Raw genomic sequence first — 5,745 nt, 5'->3', positions numbered from 1 at the left:
GGTTAGATATCAGGAGGCGCTACTTCACGGTCAGGGTGGCTAGGTTCTGGAACCAACTTCCAAGAGAAGTGGTGCTGGCTCCTACCCTAGGGGTCTTTAAAAGGAGGCTAGATGACCACCTTGATGGGGTCATTTGACTCCAGTACTCTTTCCTGCCATGGCAGGGGGTTGGACTTGATGATCTACTCAGGTCCCTTCCAACCCTAGAAACTATGAAACTACAAAACTACTAATGTTCTTCAGTTCTAGATAATGGCATCTTTAAGTGATCCAAAAATATTTATAGGAATTCCATTACAGAAATTTCCATTGTGGAAAAATGCAACTGCTAAAGGGATCATACTGCAGAAGTGGCAATCTAGCAGAGGGATTTAACATTTTCAGAAAGGGACACAAGAATAAATGGATTGGCATTATGGGGAAAAATATCACTAGCTCCAGCAATAATATATAACATTTTTTAACGATTTTGATGTGTTTTATAGATGTTTTGCCTTCTGATTAGTCTGCTTCAAGCATCTATGTCTCTTGATTCTTTAAAGGCTTGTACATGTTTAACTCTGTGCAAGGGTAGACCCACTGGCAGCACTGGGATGGATGGCCCATGTGTATAGATAATTGTGTGTATGTCTTTGCAATACTAGGATTGCAGCATGCAATCCTTCCCCCACAAAAATTATTGGTGTTAAAATAGTATTTAGAGGTCTTGAGAATGACAAGGCCATGAGTAGAAAGAAAAATCACTATCCCCATTTTACAGCTTGTGGGCAGGGGCACACAGTGACTTTCCTCAGCATCCCCCAGGAATCCATGATAAGAGATAGGACCTGAAACAAATGTCCTGAGCTCTAGTTCAAGGTCTTAATCCCATGATTATCATTATACCTAGTTGGTGAGAATTTTGGTATTGACTTCAGTGGAGCAGGACTTTGTTTTGAAAGGTAGTTACCATTTGTCATAGTCTATGCCTTATGTTACCCAAGCTAGAGTAGTTTGAATCATACTTCATTTAATACTCTATTATTGTTGCATGCAGCCACTGTATTTATCCTCTCTCTTACAAAAACAATCAAATCAAAGCTACAATATAAAGAAATAGTAATAAACGTATTTAAGTGAAACCCCAGGGTAAAAATTGCATTCTAAGGAAAAAAAAAGGATTATTTTTGTTCCAATGTACCGGGTGTTTATAAAGGCCTTTTGCAACTTTAAACTTTAATAACTTTGGATGTACACATGATAGAAGTTGTAAATAGTGATTGAAAGCACAAATTCATTAAGTTTTAACACAATACAGATGAAATTTATAGATTTCAGCATAACCACCATCTTTTGTGATACATCATTCAATTGGATTTTCCAACCTGTAGAAAACATTTTCCAGTTGCTTCTGAGTGATTTCATGAAATACATTTGTGATCCTTACTCTATGCATAGTTTACACTATGCTAAAAAACTTAATAAATTATGCTTTCAATCACCGCTTACAATTTGCTACTATCATGGGTATATCCAAAGTTATTAAAGTTTAAAGTTGCACAAGGATTTTATAAAAGTAACCTATAGGTGGAAGAAAAAGCTGCATAGACAAATATCAAGAAAAATGGATATATAAAATGATACCTCATGGGAAGGAATTAAAACTGCCAACTTTGTAAGATAGTTCAATAGCAAGAGTAAAAAAGATGACTTGCAACAGTCGCTAGGACAAGGGAGAATAACTTCTGCAACATTAAAACCCAAAGGCATAAGCATATGCTCACATTTGCACACCTGTAAAGTTCCATTAAAGCCGATGGGATTGCTACTCATAGCTCACATGCTTAAATCTTTGTAGGGCAGAGCTTCAGATGAAGTCCTTGAGGAGGGTTCAGGCCCAGCTAGAAATTTCTCTAGAGGGGGAGTTTCTAACCTGTACATTGTTAGTAATTAGTACAGTTACAGTCAAGGCTTACTGTCTGAACAGTCCAGTTTGAAAAAACAGCATGTGTTTCAAGGTGTTGAGATGCGGGGAGGCAAAAAAGCAATGAAACAGGTTCAGGAAAACAAGGCTGACAACTCTGTCAAACTCAAGTTGGGCTTAAAATAAGTATAGAGAGAAAATCTTCAGTGACTTGCTGGGCTCTCATGTCTCTCTCTTGATAGTCTATCAACCATTATTGCCTGAGGGAGTTCATCCCCTCTTTGGGTATTGCTATCTTCTTGCTGCCAGAAATGACAGATGTTGAGGGCTCAAATGTTTCTAATGTGCAAATATTTTGTCTTTGGATGGATTCAGTTGATACCCTAAATCTAGGCGTTTTAGCAAAAAGAATTAAAGGTGGCTGAGGATACTCCCATGCGAGTTTTTAACCCTTTTACAAGATATCAACTAATAAAACTGCCTGGATACAATCTGGTGGCATGTCCAGACGAGCAGGAACGTGCATTTCCTTGGGGACGAACAGCAGCAGTAGATAGTTAGGCCATTGCTATTTGTCTCCAGGAATGCCCGGGCATGCGCGCTCTGGTGTGCAGCAATTGCCTGGGGTGGGGTAGGAGAGGCTGGGGCCAGCATCTGCAGTGGCAGCAATTCGAGCACACAGAACCTGGTAGGCAGGCAGAGCGCGGGTCTGGTTGGCCAGGCTCTGGTTTCAGGCTGCGCATGCTGCAGCCATGTGCACTGCCCTGCTTTTTTCTGCCCCACTATTTTTATACACCAGGATTTCTTTTTCACATCTGCCCCCCAGGGGTGTGTCCAGATGAGCAAAAATGTTTGCTTTATGGCACGTTTTGAGGCTTTTGGGGCATGGCAAAATGCATGTGGTGCACATGGAAAGGTTCTCCATTCTGCATATTTACAGTGTGGAGCCAAAATTAAATCAGGAAAAAAAAAGTGGGGCGGCACACACTGCACCTTGTACCACCCAAAACTGGAGTCTGGTCAGCCAGAGCCGCTCTGGCTGCTAGCTAAGCTCCATGCACCTGGATCACTGCTGCTGCAGCCCCAGAAGGCACCCAGGATTCCAGATAAGGCTGCCTGAGTAAGCCCAGGTGCTGGGCTTCACCTGGGGCAACTTGCCATGCACCAGAGTGTATGCGCAGGGGCGGCACAACTACATACCACTGCTATTTGTCCCCGGGGAAATTCACATTCCCACTTGGCTAGAATCTTTAAAGAGTAAGAGGAAGCTGAGCAAGAGGTGAAAGATTAGAAACTGTCTAAGGCCAGCCATTAGGAGTGGTTCTCTCTCTCTTTGGCTGCCTGGTACTTGCCCATCTAAGTTAGAAACTTGTTAGCATGCAGTAGGAGCTCTGAACCAGAGTCCTGAGACAAGGACTTTATGAACTGTTTAAAAGAGGAAACACCACTGTGTGTTGGATTTTACGTGCTTGAATCCTTGATGTATACCATTCTTTTCTCCTCAAGTTACCTAAATTGAACACTGGTATACTACCCATATCCTTGGTGTGTTTTTAAATATAAAGTATAAATATTTCTAAAAATGGAGTTTATTATAAGCGTGTTCATGAAGTGTCAGTATTCCTTTTGAGGAGTACAGCAGGGGAGTTGGGGTGGTTATTTTGGTTTGGCTTCTGGTGTGAGGTTTTTTGTATCTGTTGGTTATGCTATATGGGTGTTGTGGTTTGGGAGAACCAATACATTCCCCTTTTGTCTCTGCAAGCTACTGTACCTTTGGAACATGGTCTATCATCGGCTGATGGGGAAACCTTATTGGAGCCCCTTATCAAAACACTGGCAGCACATTGCTGTTAATTAATTATTTTGGACAAATGGAAAGATGTCACCTTGGTATTATTAAAAACTTCATAGGGTATAAAATCCCAAGGGAAAATTGTGATTTACAATAGATGGAGCTTCTCTCAACTGTAATAGCACAAATAGTTTATCAAAAGGGTATATTCAACTTCAGTTTAATAATTACTTGTGTCTTTATGAAAGAACATCCATAGATATTTTGCATACTTGTATGTACACTTCCAGATGAAATGTGTCTGTACTTGAACAACTGAGGCACTCTTGAGGCCTAGTACAAATGCACAGCACCTCTTTAGAGCTCTTATTTTTGTGTGGAAATTCAGAACCATCAAAGAGCCTTTCCTCTGTTTCATTAATGGAGAACATGGCAAACTGCTGAAATTTATGTGTAGAGTCTTCCCTAATGAAATATTAGTTGTCTTGTTGAAACCCCCTGAGCTATAATAAACTTGGGACCTAGAAAGCAATGTGACACATTATATTCTCCGGCTTCATGTCTCCATTACATTCTATGTCATGCATAAGAGTAAGGAATGTTCTTTTGAATGCTGACTGTACTGTTTCGGGTGATGCATAATTTTAATACAGATATTTAGAAGAGGGAAATAGCTTATACAATGAATGCACAGGTGCATTGAGACAGGAAACTACAATCTGTTTTCTTGCCATATATAGAACAAGAATGTGGTAGAAATGAAACTGTTCCTAGAAGAACCAAATTGATAATTTCAACATAGTTTTGTAGCATGTTGCATTGGAATAATTCCTCTAGACATTTATTCAATGATGAGACTGTGCTATTTTACTACTGATTTTTCAAGAGAAGCAATATGCCATAAAGTTTACTGTTGCATAGCAAAGAAAAATTATGATTGGTCAGGTTAGGAGACTGTGCACAGGCATGTGAAAAATTACCCCAGCAGACTTACCTGGATTCCTGGGTGCCTCCTGGGGCTGCAGCATGAGCAATCTGGGTGCTCAGTGCCTGGTTGGGAGCTGGAGCATGGCTCTGGACAGCCAGGTTCTGGTTTCAGGTGGCACACACTGCAGCCACATGCACTGCCCTGCTATTTTTGGTGAGTTTTTAGATGCTGGGATTTCCCAGAATCTAATTTTGCCACCGAGCTGCAAATATGCAGTGCAGTGAACAGATTAACATGCGCTGCATGCATTTTGTGGCACCTCAAAAGGCTCTGAGGCACCAAAGACATTCCTGCTTGTGTGGACACAGCCCCTGAGTTCAAACGATAAGAACATAGTTTTTTTTGTGGGTTTGTCTCATGCATCGGGTAAGGTACAATTTATTTAATCAAAAGTGTTAAAACACCTTAAATTCTATTCCCTTTCAGGATGGATCTGTGGTGGGGACAGGTGGCAACTCTGTGCCACCCTGGTATGAGCCAGACCTTTCCAGGGTACATCCAAACTCTGGGCCAGTTCCTCGGCTGACTCTGTCTTAAAGCATTTTACCAATGCCTGTATTTACTTCTTTCATTGAATAAGATGTCTACAGCCATGTAAAAATACTTATTTTTAAGTTGATGCATCCTGCCTATTTGTACTGAAGTAAAATTTGCCTAACATTTTTATAGAAGGACCTAAAGAAGGGCATTTGGTGTCTGAAAGTGTGTCGAACTCTACATAGCTAGTTCTCCTAGCTATGCAGTTAATCCAATAAAAGATAACATAAAAAAAAGTCCTTGCTTCTTATATAACTTCCTGGACCACCATGGCTACAACAGCACCCAAACCTACTACTACTATTTTTGTTGTAGCTTTTAATATGAACCCCTTTACATTGCAGAAAAGTTTGATAATGGCTTATCCAAGGCAGAAAATAGCAATGGATACCCAACTCCCATTTGTGTTTTTGAAAATTCCCTCAACTAATATTAGTAATCAGTTTAAAACAGTAAAACTAGTGTTAACCAGCATGTCTATTAACTGGAATTTAACCTGTGTTAACCAACCAGACATTTGGGGGG

At 40.5% G+C, this 5,745-nt stretch overlaps 1 protein-coding gene across 3 annotated transcripts in view; it reads left to right on the top strand.

The window, feature by feature from the left end:
- Window positions 1–5,745, top strand: part of EPSTI1 (epithelial stromal interaction 1) — a 94,178-nt gene that overhangs the window by 85,433 nt on the left and 3,000 nt on the right. The gene's annotated exons all lie outside the window — the stretch shown is intronic.

The sequence above is a fragment of the Crocodylus porosus genome, unplaced genomic scaffold (genome assembly GCF_001723895.1).
Source record: "Crocodylus porosus isolate Cpor-Errol unplaced genomic scaffold, CroPor_comp1, whole genome shotgun sequence".
Classification (NCBI taxonomy): Eukaryota; Metazoa; Chordata; order Crocodylia; family Crocodylidae; genus Crocodylus; species Crocodylus porosus.
The sequence above is the reverse complement of the archived record's forward strand: the minus strand, read 5'-3'. Positions and strand labels throughout refer to the sequence as shown.